Source organism: Rhamphochromis longiceps, linkage group LG12, assembly GCF_057381845.1.
Source record: "Rhamphochromis longiceps isolate RC_006_pf linkage group LG12, R_longiceps_female_GT1.1, whole genome shotgun sequence".
In the NCBI taxonomy this organism is placed as follows: domain Eukaryota; kingdom Metazoa; phylum Chordata; class Actinopteri; order Cichliformes; family Cichlidae; genus Rhamphochromis; species Rhamphochromis longiceps.
Genome location: NC_140568.1, coordinates 45,578,244 through 45,597,442, shown reverse-complemented (window position 1 = coordinate 45,597,442; position 19,199 = coordinate 45,578,244).

Sequence of the window (19,199 nt, the reverse complement as noted above, 5' to 3'; positions counted from 1 at the left end):
TTGTTGGAGCATTACGGCTGCCGTAGTCAGGAGCCTGGTGGAGTAATCTGGGTCCTAAACTCCGTCGGCTTCAGGTCCCAAAGTCAAACGAACACTGAGAGTTAAAAATCCATGAAAACAGAATTTATTACATTTAACAGAGTTAGAAGTTAGCAGGAAGTTGGCTCGCTGGCTTCCACCTCAGCATGATATAGCATGTTCTGACTGAGAGATTTCTGAAAAAAATCAAACGTACAGCTCTGTTATCACTTCCAACATAAATGAAGACAGGAAACTAAACAGCAGTGACGTTTGTAGGGTTACTGAAGTTGGGCTAGCTGGTATATAATGATGTGCTACGTGATCGCTAGCTACACAGCTATGTTAGCATAAACACAGTGAAGCTGGAGGACGAACACTAACACTTTTCCACTCGATAAAAGTTAACGTGAAGGTTCCTCATGGTTAGAGACAAATACAGTCGCATAGCAGGATGCTGTAAACGGACCAAACTTCAGTCAGGAGAACAACTGAGATAATCCATCCACAATACGAGGTTAGTCATTAATATACTGCAGCAACATGGGAATAGAGCAGCTGTGACAGATTACAGCATTAATGAATCAATGGTACAGAAGTGGAGGAAGCAAGAAGAACGAGTTGAATAAAGTTTGATTTATCTGACTGCTTTGTTTCTTGTGTCTTTTAATCCCGAGCAGCTTATGGTCTGAAAAATACGTATTTGACTTTTTTATTTGGCACACTGCAGTTTAATGTAGCAAAGCTCCTCTTTTTAACTTCAGTGGATATTATACATGGTTATGCTCAGGATATGTCAGCCCATTTCTACTGGAAATGCCTTTGGTTAAGCTGTCAGTAAGGAATTTGCATTTGCACTGTTAAATGTTTATATAGGTTTAATGCACATAAAAACAGCTGCTTGTTTAAGTGAAAATAAATGGATGGGTTTTTTGCGCTAGCAAAGTTGTGGAGTTGCATTTTGTCTCGCATCAATTATATCGGCAGTTATATCGTTATCGCCAATTTTCAAATCTATATCGAGATAAATATTTTTGGCCATATCGCCCTGCCCTACTTTTGACCAAAAGAAGCGCAGCTTGATGACACCATCAACATGCGCTATCGCGGTAGAGCGGCATAGTCAAAATCTCTAGACCCACCCCTACTGCAGGCTTTCATTAAAACAGCTGACCTTTGACCCGGGCTAATCAGTGCCTGTGACACTGAAGGGAAAAGCTCATAGATTAGGAGTCATCACATACGGACGGGTGTAGTGTGATCGCTCCTCATAAACCCGGAACCAGCAAACTACCCATGGTGCACTGCAGCTGGTTTTACTCTGATGACTCGGGCTAAGGATCTCTTCATCCTTCAGCCCTGATGTAAGCACCTCGGGGTCACAGAGGTCATCCATGGCCTCAGTGTTTCAAAGTCACCAGCAGGACGATGACAGTAGGCGTCAGTCAGACGGGTTAGAATAATACAGAGAGAACCCCAAAATCAGACGACCCCCAACGAACAAGCACTTGGTGACCGTGGGAAGGAAACAGGAAGAAACCTGCAGCAGAACCAGGCTCAGGGAGGGGCGGGGTGACAGGACAAAGACCCGCTGTGGGACAGAGCCACAGATGAATAATAACTAATGATTACATGCAGACAGGTGAATAAACACAGAAAAGAAGAACCTCAAAGGTCTCCTGCTGCGGCCGTAGACATCTTCCACTTCCTGTCTGAGCCTCGAGAACAGCATGTGGCTCTGTGCTGGACAGGAAGTGATGACGCAGCACTGCAGGCGGCCGCAGTGATAACAGCTTCTGTTCTGCAATGACTTGTGTCTACAGTTTATATAAAGTTTATATCAGGTGAATTCACATGAACACATTAGCAGTGAGCTAGCACTGCCGTTTCTGTCTCCGAATAAACGTTTTCATCAGCGTGTCTCGTGTTGTGATTGGAGGAGACTTCAGACTGGGGGCAGGTTCTGGTTTAAAGGGCTCGCAGCACTGGTCTGCACTCAGACCTCAGCAGCAGAAATGGGCAGTAACGTGTTACTTGTAATGCATTACTGTAATCCGATTACTTTTTTCAAGTAACGAGTAAAGTAAGGGATTACTATTGCAAAAACGGTAATTAGATTACCGTTACTTTCCCGTAGGAACGCTGCGTTACTGCGTTACTAAAACCGTGATTTTTTGCGAGAATGTCTCATGACAGTGACGTAAGCGAGTGCGACGTTCATGACAACAGCTGTGTGCAGATCAACAATGGATCATATATCGAGTGCAGAGAGAGTATGAGCGTGCAGCGTTTAAAGCGTGGAAGTACTGACCTTACTTTGAGTTTGATTCCATAAAAAGTGACAAAAACATTAGTGTCCGCTGTGCGTGGGAAGAAAACTTCTTTTTACAGCGAAAAAACCCTAAACTTCCAACAAGCACCGAGTAGCTACGACGTAATGGGAAACTCACAGAGAAACTCGCGGATTCTTCCACTGACCGCTGCACACCTGCACCAGGGTAAACCTCCGCCTACCTCACTCCTGCTTTACAGGTGAAAATAGAGCAACAGGACCGCTGAGTCTTTGACTTTATTTATTTTCTGCTGTGTTTTACTTGCATCTATTTGAAAGACTGAGTGTAAACACAAAAAATATGTTATATGCTGGGATGTGCAACTAAGTAACTAAGTAATTAATTACTTTTGAAAATAAGTAATCAGTAAAGCAATGGGATTACTTTTTGGGGGAAGTAATTGGTAATTAGTTACTGATTACTTTTTTCAAGTAACTTGACCAACACTGCTCAGCAGACAAAGTCTCTGCACCTGTAGCCTCTGTGTCTGTGGACGTTTCACATGAATACGGTCAAAAATATAAGTTAACCTGCTGACTTGAAGCGAAGCGCTGATTACCACGACCACATTTCTGTGTGCTGCAGGTCGTGCTGCTCTCTGGAGTCTTTCCTCTCGTCACATCTGTCAGATGACCTGTGATCCACAGATGCTCATTCGCAGGTCTGTACAGGAAGTAGGACACTGTCATGTCAGACACTGTTCAGCTTGTACTTTCATAACCAGAGACCCTCTGACACAAACTGAAAGGGACCTAAAAAAGCCGGCTCACTGTAACACCTGTGCAGTGTTTCACAGGTAAGTCCAGCACATCCTGTGGCTCTGCGGGTCAAACAGCCGTGGTCACGTGGAGGCTACAGCACACTGTCCACTCCTCCACGTTCATACTGAAGTTCTGTGAGTGATGATGAGACAGGTCGCTGAAGAACAGTACACTACGTTTGATTGGTCCAGCCCAAGGTCCGACATCACTTCCTTAAAAAAAGCTGTACTGGAGCCAGACGCTAGCAAAACGTCTGCTCTCGTCAGCAGCGAGGTTTACTTAGAAAACTTGAGATTTAATCTGATCAGCATTTAATCTGAAAGTCTGTCACACGGTTGAAAATGTGCACCTGTTGGATTGATGGATGTGAATAATATGACAACAGCTGCGTTACACCTGTGTGTGCTCGTCCTCTTTGTCTCTGCAGGAGACTTTTATCTGTCAGAAACCAAACAGTGCATGAGCGTGAGGTCTGCCTAACCATCATCACTGTAGGACAGAGGTGGGCAATTCCAGGCCCCGAGGGCTGGTGTCCTGCAGGTTTTAGATCTCACCTTTGGTCAGCACACCTGAATCACATGATTAGTTCGTTACCAGGCCTCTGGAGAACTTCAAGACATGTTGAGGAGGTCATTTAGCCATTTAAATCAGCTGTGTTGGTTCAAGGACACATCTAAAACCTGCAGGACACCGGCCCTCGAGGCCTGGAGTTGCCTACCCCTGCTGTAGGAGCTCATCACAGAGACGACGAACTTTAACATCTGTATTATCTGCTAAACATCTATCGTCTAAAAAACAAGAAGCCAAACTCCCACGTGATGTGGCATACTTGGTACAGCCCACTTAGGTTTGTCATGGTTGAATAATCCAAGAAGATGTTCTTCGGTCTCTGCAGATCAACGCTGTCACTTGGTGTTCGCTTGCTCTGCGGTAGAGTATCACTTCCTGTTCCTGCTCAAACACAGTGGTGTTTCTGAGTAGCTTATTTGCTTAGCAATTTAATTAACAACTTTTAAATACATTCTTTTTCATAGTATAATCTTCACGTGCTTCATCCGAAGCACACTTTCTGTGTACTCACTACCTAATTTATAGCCAAAGTATTCACTCACTGTCTCTGTACTGTTTCGCTAGCTTAGCTTAGCTTAGCTCGTAGCCGACTCGTTAGCACCATGGCTACTTCACCTGTCCCTCCTGCACTTTCCTGCTCATTGTGTCAGATGTTTAGTTACTCCTCGGCCTCCTTTAGCAGTAATGATATCTGTAACAAATGTAGCATATTTGCAGCTCTGGAGGCCAGGATTACTGAATTGGAGACTCGGCTTCGCACCCTTCATTCACCCGTAGCTAGCCAGGCCCCTGTAGCTGGTGCAGCCGAAGATAGCGTAGGCCCCGCTAGCTGTTCCCCGGCAGACCCCAAGCAGCTGGGGAAAGAGGGCGGCTGGGTGACGGTGAGGAGGAAGCATAGTCCTAAACAGAAGCCCCAGGTACACCACCAACCCGTTCATGTGTCTAACCGTTTTTCCCCACTCGGCGACACACCCGCCGGGGGTCAAACTCTGGTAATTGGTGATTCTGTTCTCAGACATGTGAAGCTAGAGACACTGGCAACCATAGTCAATTGTCTTCCAGGGGCCAGAGCAGGCGACATTGAAGGAAATTTAAAACTGCTGGCTAAGGGTAAACGTAAATTCAGTAAAATCATAATTCACGTCGGCAGTAATGACACCCGGTTACGCCAATCGGAGGTCACTAAAATCAATATTGAATTGGTGTGCAACTTTGCCAAAACAATGTGGGACTCTGTAGTTTTCTCTGGTCCCCTCCCCAATCAGACCAGGAGTGACATGTTTAGCCGCATGTTCTCCTTAAATTGCTGGCTGTCTGAGTGGTGTCCCAGAAACGATGTGGGCTTCATAGATAATTGGCAAACCTTCTGGAGGAAACCTGGTCTTGTTAGGAGAGACGGCATCCACCCCACTTTGGATGGAGCAGCTCTCATTTCTAGAAATATGGACAAATTTATTAAACCCCCCAAAATATGACTATCCAGAGTTGGGACCAGGGGCCTGTTCGTCGTACGTCGCTTACTACATCCAAGATCAAATGACACATCCAAGACCAAATCATCGCGCTAACCGTGAGCTCGCTAATCCGGTTCCCCGAACACACCTGCTGTTGACGATTAGTACAGCTGGACGCAGTAATGTGACATCACTGGGTGTCGTAAAAGGGGCTACGCATCGATAGTAGAAACATTGATCGGCAACCCGCTGATTGGTCGGCGAAAATGTCGAAGGGGCGTGCTCGGTATTTTCTGGCAGCAGAGCAAGAACTCATGAGTGAGGGATTTCAGGAGTTTCAGAGGTTAATTAAAACGCAAGAGAACACTGCAAAGGCTGCAAAAGCAAGGAGAGAGGGCTGGCAGAAAGTTGCTGACAAATCAAACTCGTAGGTAATTTAATAATAATAATAATAATGGATTGGGTTTATATAGCGCTTTCCAAGGCACCCAAAGCGCTTTACGATACCACTATTCATTCACTCCCACATTCACACACTGGTGGAGGCAGCTACGGTTGTAGCCAGGCTGCCATATCGCGCCATCGGCCCCTCTGGCCAACACCAGTAGGCGGTAGGGTAGATCTATCATATGACACTATATTGTCCAATATCATATGGCATTATATTATATTATAATATGTTATATTATATCCCCTTTCACATTAGAGCCACAACAGGACCCACAAGAACATGGGAACAAGTAAAAGTGGAATACAGGAGTATTCTACAGAATGGTAATATTTATCTCTTAGATTGCTTTTCGTCTCTTGGCAAGGTAATACTGGCCTGTAATACTCTGTTAGTTTGTTCATAACAGAAACCAAGAAAAGGGCAGAGGAAAAAAAGACAGGTGGTGGTCCTGCACCCCCTCGTCAACAAGTTGGTTAAGTAAATAATACCCTCACGGGAATATCGATATCTCTCAATGAGCACACTGTCGCGCTGAGCTAAAGGATCCTGTCTGTCCCGCAATATACGCTGAATTCTGAGGACTCTCCTTATCAATCTTGCACCTTCCGCAATGGGTTGGTCGCGTATACGGACAGGACATGGCTGCGACAGACTTCCCAAATCCACCTTCGCTTTTATAGCCGTGGTCTCTCATCTTGATTACACGAAGTAATTTACAATTACTACTCTGAAATATGAATTACATCTGTAATAATCACATACATGTAATAGAATGTTAATAGTTCATTTCCCTTTTTTAGGAAATGACCTGTATGTATCTGTGTGACATCAATAAAAGGATCAAGTGCTGCATTATCTTTAGTTACATTGATGTTATTTATTTATGGTGAAACAGTGGTAAAATATCGCTGTTGCTTTCGTATAAATGAAGCGGACATACCTGCGTGGCCGCGATCTAATCCTGTTTACATAAAGTAAACCTGCTCCCGAGCAGGTTTACGCTTACGGCTCTGTTACGGCTCTGTTACGCTTACAGCCCAGCAGAGGATGTACTTCCTGAGGCAGCTGAAGAAATTCAACCTGCCAATAAGGACGATGATGCAATTCTACACTGCAATCATCGAGTCCATCCTCACCTCCTCCATCACCGTGTGGTACGCTGGAGCCACTATCAGGGACAAACAGAGACTGCAGTGTGTTGTGCGCTCTGCTGAGAAGGTGATTGGCTGCAGACTCCCATCTCTGCAGGACCTGTACACCTCCAGGACACTGGGGCGTGCAGCTCGGATCTCAGCTGACCCTTCTCACCCTGGACACAGTCTGTTTGACCTGCTCCCCTCAGGCAGGAGGCTCCGGTCCATTCACACCAGAACCTCTCGCCACAAGAACAGTTTCTTCCCCTCTGCTGTTGGACACATGAACAATAACCACATGACTGTTCCCACCCCTAACACATGACCCTACGCTGTGTCACTGCATCATTCCATGTTTGGCACTGATCACCACCTGCACTCATGTATATATCTTTCAACGTAGCACTCTTAATTCTTATTCTCATGTATATATCTCATGTATATCTCATGCACATATCTTTCTACGTAGCACTTTTGATTCTTATTCCTACTTTTATTTTTTCATGTCTATTTAAGTGCTATTTATGACACTACGCTTGCACTGAAGCACCGCAGCAATTTCCTAATGTTGTAAACCTGCTCAACATTTGGCAATAAACCCCTTTCTGATTCTGATTCTGATTCTGATTCTGTTGCTATGACAGCAAGTCCCGGATGAGCTTCGGGGAACCGAACGATCCAGGATCACGCGAAATCGTCAACAATCTAATCCAGCTAACTTACTTAGCGAGGTACGAAGAACAGGCCCCAGGAAGCAGAGTTGCAGTCTTACACGCCTCTCTGCAGCTTCTCTCCTCCTGCTACCCCCCCAAAAACCCATCTCCATAGAGACTGTGTCAGCTCCCAAACAGACAAAAAACAAACTAAAAACCAGCAACAAACAACTTAAACATAAACAATTACAAAGAAAGAACAATACAGTATCCACATCTGAACCAAAGAGTAAAACAGTGAAATGTGGATTATTAAATATTAGGTCTCTCTCCTCCAAGTCTCTGTTAGTACATGACTTAATAATTGATCAACAAATTGATTTACTCTGCCTTACAGAAACCTGGTTGCAGCAGGATGATTATGTTAGTTTAAATGAATCAACACCCCCGAGTCATTCTAACTACCAGAAACCTCGAAGCCCAGGCCGAGGGGGAGGTGTGGCAGCAATTTTTCACACCAGCCTATTAATTAATGAAAGACCCAGACAGACTTTTAATTCATTTGAAAGCCTGATGCTTAGCCTCGTCAACCTCAGCTGTGAAACTCAGAAACCAGTCTTACTTGTTATCATCTATCGTCCACCTGGGCCTTACACAGAGTTTCTGTCTGATTTCTCAGACTTCATATCTAATTTATTTCTGAGCTCAGATAAAATAATTATTGTGGGTGATTTTAACATTCATGTAGATGCTAAAAATGACAGCCTCAACATGGCATTTAATCTGTTATTAGACTCAATTGGTTTCTCTCAAAATGTAAAAGAACCCACCCACCACTTTAATCACACTCTAGATCTTGTTTTAACATATGGCATAGAAACTGAACATTTAACAGTGTTTCCTGAAAACCCTCTCCTGTCTGATCATTTCCTGATAACATTTACATTTACAATAATTGATTACACAGCGGTGGAGAGTAGACTTTATCAAAGTAGATGTCTTTCTGAAAGCGCTGTAACTAAGTTTAAGAATATAATCCACCCACTGTTATCATCTTCAATGCCCTGTACCAACACAGAGCAGAGCAGCTATCTGAACGCTGCTCCAACAGAGGTCGATCATCTTGTTAATAATTTCACCTCCTCACTACGTACGACTCTGGATACTGTAGCTCCAGTGAAAACTAAGGTCTCTAATCAGAAGTACCTGACTCCGTGGTATAATTCTCAAACACGTAGCCTAAAGCAGATGACTCGTAATCTGGAGAGGATTTGGCGTGTCACAAATCTAGAGGATCATCATTTAGCCTGGAGAAATAGTTTGCTGCTTTATAAGAAAGCCCTCCGCAAAGCCAGAACATCTTACTATTCATCACTGATTGAAGAAAATAAGAACAACCCCAGGTTTCTCTTCAGCTCTGTAGCCAGGCTGACAAACAGTCAGAGCTCTTTTGAGCCAACCATCCCTTTAACGTTAACTAGTAATGACTTCATGAACTTCTTCACAAATAAAATTTTTATCATTAGAGAAAAAATTACCAATAATCATCCCACAGATGTAATATTATCTACAGCTACTCTTAGTACCATTGATGTTAAGTTAGACTCTTTTTCTCCAATTGATCTTTCTGAGTTAACTTCAATAATTACTTCCTCCAAACCATCAACGTGTCTTTTAGACCCCATTCCTACAAAACTGCTCAAAGAAGTCCTGCCATTAATTAATTCTTCGATCTTAAATATGATCAGCCTATCTCTAATGATCAGCTATGTACCACAGGCCTTCAAGCTGGCTGTAGTTAAACCTTTACTCAAAAAGCATCTCTAGACCCAGCAGTCTTAGCTAATTATAGGCCAATCTCCAACCTTCCTTTATATCAAACATCCTTGAAAGAGTAGTTGTCAAACAGCTAACAGATCATCTGCAGAGGTTTATTTGAAGAGTTTCAGTCAGGTTTCAGAGCTCATCACAGCACAGAAACAGCTTTAGTGAAGGTTACAAATGATCTTCTTATGGCCTCTGACAGTGGACTCATCTCTGTGCTTGTCCTGCTAGACCTCAGTGCAGCGTTCGATACTGTCGACCATAATATCCTATTAGAGCGATTAGAACATGCTGTAGGTATTACAGGTACTGCACTGCAGTGGTTTGTATCATATCTATCTAATAGACTCCAGTTTGTGCATGTAAATGGAGAGTCCTCTTCACACACTGAGGTTAATTATGGAGTTCCACAGGGTTCAGTGCTAGGACCAATTCTGTTTACATTATACATGCTTCCCTTAGGCAGTATCATTAGAAGACATAGCATACATTTACACTGCTATGCAGATGACACCCAGCTCTATCTGTCCACGAAGCCAGATAACACACACCAATTAGTTAAACTGCAGGAATGTCTTAAAGACATAAAGACCTGGATGGCCGCTAACTTTCTGCCTCTTAATTCAGATAAAACGGAGGTTATTGTACTCGGCCCTGAAAAGCCTAGAAATATGGTATCTAAGCAGATTCTTACTCTGGATGGCATTACCTTGGCCTCCAGTAACGCTGTGAGGAACCTTGGAGTCATTTTTGACCAGGACATGTCCTTCAATGCACATATTAAACAAATATGTAAGACTGCGTTCTTCCATTTGCGCAACATCTCTAAAATTAGAAATATCCTGTCTCAGAGTGACGCTGAAAAACTAGTTCATGCATTTATTACTTCCAGGCTGGACGACTGTAATTCATTATTATCAGGATGTCCAAAAAACTCACTGAAAAGCCTTCAGCTAATCCAAAATGCTGCAGCAAGAGTCCTGACAGGGACTAGAAAGAGAGAGCATATTTCTCCTGTTTTGGCTTCCCTTCATTGGCTTCCTGTTAAATCCAGAATTGAATTCAAAATCCTGCTCCTCACATACAAGGTCTTAAATAATCAGGCCCCATCTTATCTTAATGACCTTGTAGTACCATATCACCCTATTAGAGCACTTGGCTCTCGCTCTGCAGGCCTACTTGTTGTTCCTAGAGTATTTAAAAGTAGAATGGGAGGGAGAGCCTTCAGTTTTCAGGCCCCTCTTCTGTGGAACCAGCTTCCAGTTTGGATTCAGGAGACAGACACTATCTCTACTTTCAAGATTAGGCTTCAAACTTTCCCTTTTGCTAAAGCATATAGTTAGGGCTGGATCAGGTGACCCTGAATCCTCCCTTAGTTATGCTGCAATAGACATAGGCTGCCGGGGGATTCCCATGATGCATTGAGTTTTTCCTTTCCAGTCACCTTTCTCACTCACTATGTGTTAACAGACCTCTCTGCATTGAATCATATCTGTTATTAACCTCTGTCTCTCTTCCACAGCATGTCTTTATCCTGTCTTCCTTCTCTCACCCCAACTGGTCGCAGCAGATGGCCCCGCCCCTCCCTGAGCCTGGTTCTGCCGGAGGTTTCTTCCTGTTAAAAGGGAGTTTTTCCTTCCCACTGTTGCCAAAGTGCTGCTCATAGGGGGTCATATGATTGTTGGGTTTTTCTCTGTATCTATGAAGCGCCTTGAGGCGACTTATGTTGTGATTTGGCGCTATATAAATAAAATTGAATTGAATTGAATTGCCTGATCACTTTACTTTGACAGCGCTGCAAACCCTCGGCCTCTCTCAGTGAGCTTCATGATGTAGTCACCTGAAATGGTTTCCCCTCACAGGTGTGTCTGTCAGGGTTCATTTGTGGAGTTTCTTGCCTTCTTAATGGGTCCATCAGGTGTGTTGTGCAGCAGTCCGGTTGGTGCACAGCTGACAGCCCTATTTGACAACTGTTAGAATTCATATTATGGTGAGAACCAATCAGCTAAGTAAAGAGAAACAACAGTTCGTCATTACTTTAAGAACTGAAGGTCAGTCAGTCGGAAAACTGCTAAAAATTTGAATGTGTCCCCAAATGCAGTCGCACAAAACATCAAGACTACGATGAAGCTGTCTCGCACGAGGACGCCCCAGGAAAGGAAGACCAAGAGTCCCCTTTGCTGCTGAGGATACATTCATCTGAGTCACCAGCCTCAGAAATCACAAGTTCACAGCAGCTTAGATTAGAGCCCAGATAAATGCCACACAGAGTTCAGATACACAAATTAAAAATAGTGCTGTCAGTGTTAAAATGACATTAACGCCATAACCGCATTAACACAGCAAATCTCCGTTAGCGAGTTAGCACGGATCGCCCCGTGCGTGCAGCTGCATGGCGTGCTCAGAGCTGCAGTTCCTCTGGTGTCCAGCAGAGGCAGCAGTGAGGCAGTGCCCCCCAAAATAAAGAGCTGATACACAAAGTGTTTGGTCTCCACAGACACATTCATGTTGCTGTAGGTGTTATAGTTTATCACAGCACCATGAGCTGCTTTACAGTGCCCTCCATGTTGATTTGGGGCGAGCAGCTGCCTCCTGATTGCATCACTTGCAGCCACCACAACCTCCTGGCGTCTGTCTGACGGGCGCCATCAAGGGACATCCTGTCCCAAACAACCAATCGGCACACATTAGCAGAACACTAATGCAAAATGGTCCACTCAGTCTGTTCACAGAGGAAAAAGAGATTAGTTGTTTTTAGGAAATCACATGATAGGGTGGGGCCAGGTTTCACAATGAGCTCACCCCAAACCCTGGCTGATTGTGACCCACACCTGTTTTCATACCTTGGCTGATGTGATTAGGTAGAGGATCATTAGGGGGTCCTTTTGTCTCTCTGGGTGGGTTACTCCCACAAAGCTTTAATCTGGGACTCTCCACTGTGTGACCTGAGAACTGAAGAAGCTTCTCGAATGAAACATCTTCGAGCAACTTAAAGAAGTCCAGACGCTTTTCTTTCCAAGCTCCTTACCCAGATAGCAAGAAAACATTGAAACAATGTTGAGTCAATATCAGGCGATGTCATTGAATCAACGTTGAAGTGTGACGTTGACCTAACGTCACTCTTGCACCCTTTTTTAATGTTGAAACAACGACAGGTTTTGATGTTGAATCAATGTTGAAACCTGACGTTGATTCAACGTTATATTTTCTAATACTGTTGACATTGAAACAATGTCAGATTCTGATATTGAAACACTGTTGAGCTATGGTGTTGATTTTCCACCTCTTTCGCACAGTTGCTTTTTATTAAAACAACAGTTAAATCATGACTGGAAATCTACCTTTCTTTATAGGTATTTTAACCAATACTAAACTACTGCATGTTTCCATCAATACTTAAACCACCTAAACACATAATTGTACTTATTCCTCAAATTGGACACCCTTTATAAAAAAAAAGTCTCACAATGTATCATGTCAATATTAATATCCTAAAATAAGAAAGCATTGCATGTGATGTAACAGAGAAAAAAAACTACACGTGAATAAGCTCTTGTTAACTGTCTTCAACTCCTTGGCTGATAAACATGAAAGTCACCAGGCGTAAATCTGCAAACTGCCGCATTTGATTCCCAAAGAGCTGTGAGCGGAAAAAGTGATAAGTCTTAGCATGGTGTGCCGTGTATCCTTTAAAACAAACTAAACATTGGGGTCCTCGGGCTGTACAAACTACAACCCGAGGACTAAACAAGCTGAAGACCAAAGACTCCATCTCCAGATTAACCAGACATGAAAGTCTTGTTATTAACAAAGACAAAGTAATATAGCAAAAACCGGACATAGGAAATGTGAAACACCCAGCAGATCAATTGATCCCTTTATTCTTCACTTTAGGCTCATAAAACTACAATAAACGGTAAAACTTACCAAATATGCATTTGCAGAGCGCTGTATCTTTAAATGCCTTTTTTTGCTTTGTCTGGTCCTTGGTTTTTTTCCCTGCCCAGTTTAGTACTGAGGCCAGCTCGTTTGTAATGGCATAAGCCATTACACGGCGGTCTCGCACCTGCAGTGTGGTCCCTCCAATCAAGGCAAAGCGTCTCACCTATAGACACATTTTAAGAGATGGAATTAGTGTGTCTCATGTCTTAAATGTGTATGCAAGTGCTTGTGTGTTTAATCAACATGCCGTCGTTATGTATTTAAATCACATCTGACAGCTATTACACTTTATAGTTACAAAGTGTACATAACCTTTATATACTCACCATTGCCTTATTTGCCTCTTGTGATTGAGGAGCTGCCTCTGCATTGTTTAGCTCCTCAATGTTGTGCAAGGGCAAATCCAGAGGCAGTACCCCAGCATCTACCAATTCATTGCAGCAGGGATGGCGGATGGCTCTGACCTCCTCACGGAGTTCGTTAACAGCTCTCGTCAGGTCTGACAGCATCGTTAACATCTTTTGTGAGGTCGCATCTGTTTCAAAGAACAATTCTAGAAAGATTAATGGCTTAAGCAGTGAGAGGCGAAAAACTAATAGTGATGGTGTAACATTCTGCATTCAAGTATAAGTTGTTGTAACTGCTAAGAGTTTTTGCCTGTCACATATATTTGATATTTGTATATGTAGCTGCCATCACCAGTGTGTGAATGTGTGTGAATGGGTGGATGACTGAATGTGTAAAGCGCTTTGGGGTCCTTAGGGACTAGTTAAAGCGCTGTACAAATACAGGCCATTTACCATTTATACCATGTAAAATCTGAAATTCAAAGATTTTCAAACTTGCCTTGTAATAGTGGCCTCACAGAGTCTCTGGAATCTACAGAAAAAAAATCGAAAAGGTGCCAGAAGCTGTGCGGGGCATTATGATGCCTGCTGTCAGTGGGCTGGGGGGAAGACTGCGGAGTGGTGAGGGCTGTTTAGAAAAAGTTAATTTTTTTAAGTGGATGGTAGTTACCAAATCAGATCTGAAAAAAAGGAAAAATAGGGCACAATGTCAATAAAGAAGGAAAACTAGATACAAAGACGGCTCATAGAAGCTGAACCGAGTCCTACGTGTGAAGGGACAGTAACTGCGTGTGTGTATGTAAGCATTTAAACACTGAAGATAATAAAATTAACAATATTTTGTCTAAGTCTGCCATTGTAGGAATTCATGGCACCGAGACAAAAACTTGGCGCACAGTGTGACGTCAAAATAGGCGCACACCTTTGACGCTGCGTTTTCTCCGTTTTCCTCGTCCACACGTAAATGCTAAAACTGAGTTTTCGAAAATATCCACCCTGGCAGGCGTCTTTAAAAATCTCAGTTTTCTGTTTTTTTTTTGTTTTTTTTTTTTTTTCTTTTCTGCCTGTCCCATTTGGTTCTTTAGCCGTCAGAATTGTTGTCTGAAGACCAACAAGGATACCCAATGGATTTACTTTGCCAAATGGATCATCGTGGCATTGCCGTATTGGTCCATTTGGTCGATCTTTGTTTTTATTATTTATTATATTTTATTTTCAGATGTTACAGACGGGACAGACATGAGTGAGGGATAGGAAAGGGAGAAAGAAAGAGGAAGGAAAGGAAAAACAGAAGGGGAGAGGGACAGTGAGAAAGGGGGGGAGAAAAAAAAATAAAAATCTCCTGGATCACCTGTTGAGAGAAGAATAGAAAACAAGCAAAAAAACAAAGCAACATACTAAACACAACACCATCGCATTAATCTAGCTAAGTGTAAACAGCAGTAAATACTAAATATTCAATGTTGTTGCGCTCGGGCCCCTTTGGAGGTGGGGTGCCCCCGGCCTCTCGGCCTGGGGCTCGGTCACTCAGGCGCAGCTGGGGGCCGGCGGAGCTCACGGGCGCGTCACTGCAACTCCCCCTGACTTCTGCTCCGCGGCTGCTGGGCGAGCCCTCATCTGGGACTCTCCTCAGCTCTTACTGGGACAGTGGCGCGGCTGCCCCTCTGTTGGTCTTCCATGGTCTCATGTGTTCTGGGGGCCTCTGGATGTCTGGAGTTTTGATCTCCTCCATACCCGCTTCACACCCTGGAGGACGGGGCTGTGGCCCCCCCACACTCCCTAGCAGATCATTACATGGAGAAACCTTTGGAATGCAAGCATGCTGATCCACACAGGTATGCACACATGGGTATTCACAGACGTGGACTAAAGCTTTCTTGGCTGCTACCTCAAAGCACACTGTGCGCTGTCTATCTTGCGTGCTGCACAATATCGTTTATTATTTAGTAAATATTGATATCTATGACTAGCTAGTTTATTGTGATGGTGCTTTGTTTTCTCTATTATTATGTTGCTCTTTGTTGTTTGCTGTCTCCTCTGTTTGTTTTTTTTGTTAGTTTTTTTTTTTTTCTCTCTCTTCCCCCCCCTTCTCACCGTCTCTTCTCCCCTTTGGTTTTCTTTCTTTCTCTCCCCCTCTTTCTCTCATTCATTCCCCCTGTCCTATTTATTAAAAAAAAAAAAAAAAAAAAAAAAAAATGACAAAGGATGAACTGAAGCTCTGCCATCACGTAATGTCGCATACTGCTGTTTCTGATGTCATTTAAAAAAAAAAGAAAAAAAAAAAAAAAAGAAGAAAAAAAAAATGTTGTTGTGCAGCACGCAGGACAGATGTGCTTCGAAGTAGCAGCCAAGAAAGGTGTAATTTAAGTCTACGAGCAGTGAACACCCGTGTGCATACCTGTGTGGATCAGCGCGCTTGTATTCCAAAGGTTTCTCCATGTAACGATCTGCTAGGGAGTGTGGGGGGGCCACAGCCCCGTCCTCCAGGGTGTGAAGCAGGTATGGAGGAGATCAAAACTCCAGACATCCAGAGGCCCCCAGAACACAAGAGACCATGGAAGACCAACAGAGGGGCAGCCGCGCCACTGTTCCAGTAAGAGCTGAGGAGAGTCCCAGATGAGGGCTCGCCCAGCAGCCGCGGAGCAGAAGCCAGGGGGAGTTGTAGTGACGCGCCCGTGAGCTCCGCCGGCAGCCAGCTGTGCCTGAGTGACCGAGCCCCAGGCCGAGAGGCCGGGGGCACCCCACCTCCGAAGTGGACCGAGCGAGCCCCAGGTTCCAGGCCCTGATAAGCGGCCGCCAAGGAGTGAGCCGGTGTGTACCTGGACGCCCACCCCCAGACACTGGGGTCATCAAATCTGTTTTCTGTTAACGAAAACGCAGTTTACGTGTGGACAAAAGGTGCAAACGCAAGTTAGGTGAGCGTGCAGCGTAAAGTTTGAATTGAGTGCGAATCGAAGCGGGTGCTCTCCAATCATTAAAAGTAACAAAGTCATTGAACACATTTATACAGTTAACTTTACGTTTATCAATCATATATCACAGATTTACATTTTTTTGTAGTACTACGCTAAAAAGCAACCACAGAGCGAAAGTCTGGGTCAAGCGCCGAGGCGACGGCAAGAACAAAGGAACCCTCGAAGCGTTAAAGCTAGCTTTGTAAGGGAATATAACGGAAAAGTATGAAACGAAAATGTTTTCTTTGTTGATAGACTTTGTTAGATAACGAATAGAACAAAAGTCATTCATTCTTACCTTATACTAATCGTGGTGCAGGCCAGTGCAGTGCATGAACTGATGCCTTCTCCGGTCAATTCCGCTGAGAGTAAATCTAAAGTCCCGCTCTACTGTACAAGACAATGGTTACCTGGAGGGATGTACCACTGAGAGGGGTGCTGCGGAATAGTCCAAGTGATCGCTGCTTTAATTTCCCGGTCAACTATACATAAATTGCACGTCGACACGATTTTTTAAAGCTGGTGAACTAGACCAGAAATCATTGATAACAAAAGAACAATAAATCTACTGTCTCCGGTACTTTATACCCGCTCAGTTGCAATGCAATTTAACGCTCAACTATAGATCGATGGCTTTTTGATGGTGGCCGGCGCCGAATTATGGTCAACTATAAATAGACGTTTTCTCGACGTTGTTGTTGTCACCTGGTCGACTACAAATAGATCAAATATCAATGACAAAAAAACAACAGTAAATCAACATCATTACAACGTCCCTATAGTAAGACCGTCGGTTTACCACAGTATTTCAATGTTGTTACAACAGTGGCATTTCAACCCTGACCATAACGACGGATCGGATGAAAAATCAACATCAATTCAATGTCGTCTTGCTATCTGGATAGACAAAGACATGTTCGTGTTTTGGGGTTTGGGTCAGACCTGCTTTGATAGCTGACAGCAGCAGGAATAACTTTCTTATTTGTGAATAAAAGAATTAATTTATTACTAATGAAATATTCCACAATATTTCTGATAATATCAGATTTAAATTAATCAGTAAAAGATTTTTATTCTGTGTAATTTTGTCCCTCCCAGCAGCCCAGTTAGAGTACCAGTAATCTGGATTTGGTAATCCTTCACGCTGTAATGGAAGGACAGCGTCATGATCTGGCAGTCCTCGCTGCTCAACTTGCCCATTGTGTCCGTGTGTTGTTTTTTGTTTCTGCTCCTCTCCCGGTCCCCTATTTCCCTGTGTGTGTGTTGACATGTGTGTTTGTTTCCGGAAGTCCGGTTTCGAGCATCATCTGACCGGGAAGTGTTCCCGTGCTGAAGTCAGCCTCACCTGCTGCTCACCAGCCCTCTCCTACTTAGCGGCGTGGCTGAGCTTCAGTCGACACTGGATCGTCGAGTGTGCTCGTCAGTACAGACGTGGATAGCTTTTGAAAACTTTGTGTGTGTTTGGATATCCTTGTTGACTTTCTCCATCAGGAATCGGGACCGGAGTTATGGAAGCGGAACCACTGTACAGATTGGGAGTAGCTGTTGTACAGTTCCCACCATGGACATGAGCACTGTGTGGGATTTGGGAGAAATCGCCACGGGAACCACAGTAACTGTCACTGTAAATAAAGTCTGTTTGAGTCTGCTCATTACCTCAGGCCTGACAGACAGGAGTGCATCACTAAATAATTTATTACGTGTCATTACTTGAAATTAAAATAGTAAATAATTTATTAAATTTTTAAAATGAAATGAATTATATTTACTTATTTACATAGTTTATAAATAATTTTCATTTTAATTAATGAAATTTAATTATTTTGTGCTGTATTTTTAAAAACTGAATTTTGGCACTCCCAGCCCTCCGTACATTACAGCCAGAACAATGAAAAAATTGTCCAAATTTGCATTTGAGTGTTTTGTGTATTTGCTGCATCTGCATCATTTTTTTTTAATATTTATTCTTTAAAAACATAATGTTCAGTTTATTTCGATTAGAAAACATCACGTGTCCAATACCAGTATTGGACAGTAATTTATTCTTCAATAATTTAATTTAAAATAAAAACACTATTTATAAATCAGTATTTCAAAATGAAATATTAGTCCATCACTAAATACTTCAAATCAAAAATGAATTTCAAAAAAAAAGAATTAAACTCTCAATAAAACCCTCGATTCAAAAACCAGTTTTGAATTGCAAATTAAAAAACACATTTTCAAAATATTTTTTAAAACACGATTTAAAAAGAGAAATAAGTAAATGGATTCAAAAATCAAAGATTTATTTCCGACATGTAAAATGGCGATTCCACTCTGAAATCCCCCCACACACACACACACATATTAATGAAATCCAGCAGCTGTTCTGTGCTGGTTTGTTATGAATGAGCTATTATTGTTGGAGTTACTGTATTAATCTTGAGAGGCTCGACAGTTTCTGTTTCACAACCTTTACACAGTAAAGAAGGGGCAGGTTGGGTGAGCTCTAAAAGCTTTTATTAATATCTTTAAAATGATAGCAGCACAAACATTTGACACACCGATTTTGTTGCATTGGAAGAAGGTGGGGAGGGGAAACTTCACTCAGGTCAATGAGCAAATTAGCCATGGAGCGATGTAAGGAGCTCTGTGATTGGTTGGACAGACAGCCAGCGTACTTTTTAAGGCTTCCTTTCCTTCCTTATTTCCTTTCCTTTCCCTCCACAGTGTGCTGGACTCCATGAATCCCCTGTATCTGCCAGCTGTAGTAAATC